This window comes from Notothenia coriiceps, unplaced genomic scaffold (assembly GCF_000735185.1).
Source record: "Notothenia coriiceps isolate Sejong01 unplaced genomic scaffold, NC01 NC01_scaffold00022890, whole genome shotgun sequence".
NCBI lineage: Eukaryota > Metazoa > Chordata > Actinopteri > Perciformes > Nototheniidae > Notothenia > Notothenia coriiceps.
In genome coordinates this window covers 482,277-483,439 of record NW_011355591.1, presented here as the reverse complement: position 1 = coordinate 483,439, position 1,163 = coordinate 482,277, and the positions used below count along the sequence as shown (strand labels likewise).

The 1,163-nt window shown below is 41.1% G+C and overlaps 1 long non-coding RNA gene across 1 annotated transcript in view; it reads right to left on the bottom strand.

Moving 5' to 3' along the window:
- The window catches only part of LOC104954160 (uncharacterized), a 32,536-nt gene extending 31,603 nt beyond the window's left edge, over positions 1–933 (bottom strand). Inside the window, exon 1 of the long non-coding RNA XR_799308.1 lies at positions 513–933. This is a non-coding gene — a long non-coding RNA (uncharacterized lncRNA). The remainder of the gene's footprint in view (positions 1–512) is intronic.
- Positions 934–1,163: the final 230 nt, after the last annotated feature.

Sequence of the window (1,163 nt, the reverse complement as noted above, 5' to 3'; positions counted from 1 at the left end):
TTATAGGAAACGTGCTACTGTATGATTGTTGTTTTTGTTTAGTTAAACAGATCTGTTGATTAAATGAACAATGGATTTGTTGACAAAATCGTAGTAAGTGTTAGACGACTAAGACATTCTTTAAAAGGCTTCCCTACTGACAGGACCAACAATTACTTTTCACTGGCTTTTAGAAAAAACCTTGATCAGGGAAACCAAGAGGTGTAGGTGACTAAAATGTGATCATACAGACCAGATTATTGATTATTATAAGGCCCTCATTGCTGCAATTCGTATTTAAAATTGTAGCAAATATACTGAGGTGTTATGTGTTGTTGGTAAACATAAGGTGCAGGAACTTTGGGTTAAAAAAAATGGATGCCAAGTGTTTCTTTTACGGATAGTTCTTGAAATATTTAAAAGGCTGACTTAACTCTTGGGTGTGTGTATAGGTGTGTGCTGACAAGTGTCTCAGTGTGCGTGTGTGTGAGACAGAGAGCCACATTAAAACGACAGCACCTAACTCAGCACACCTGTTTTCCTCCGACAAATTCAATTTGACGCTTCCTCGGCAGAGCATGATGTTCTCAGAAGCGTTTGGCGGTGCCATCTGTGACGGAGCGTGGCACAGTTTCCTCCACAGTTTCCTCCACAGTTCCCACGACTCGTCATCTGAGGCTTCAGATGTTCGGCAGGCTCAGCCACACACACCGCGAGAAGAAGGCAGAGCCGAGGAGATGTCAGCGGATCTAATTTGACTTAGGGACAAGTTTCCTCCTGGGGGAAAAAAACAGAGAGCGGCCTGCCAGTCTGTCAGTCGTCCTGTAGCTGCGCTCCAACGCCTCTGAAGAGATGCCGTGTGTCAGCAGAATGTTCAAAAGTCCTTTCTGGAAACCGGGCTTTAACATCACAGCACAAGTCTCAGTTTCATTAGGTAGAGTCAGACCAAATGGATTGCCTAAAAGTCAAATAAAGACAATTAAAAACCAACTAATAAATCTTGCACATTGGTGGTTTTAATTAATTCAGCCATTCAATTATTCTTTCTGTAATTAAGTCTAAATGCTTAATTACACCAGTGGTTTCTATCTCTCTGCCTTTTAGAAAAGCTATCCAAACCAAAAAATATAAATCACACAAACTATTCTCTTCACTGCGAGTCTTTCTCTCACAAGATGACAATT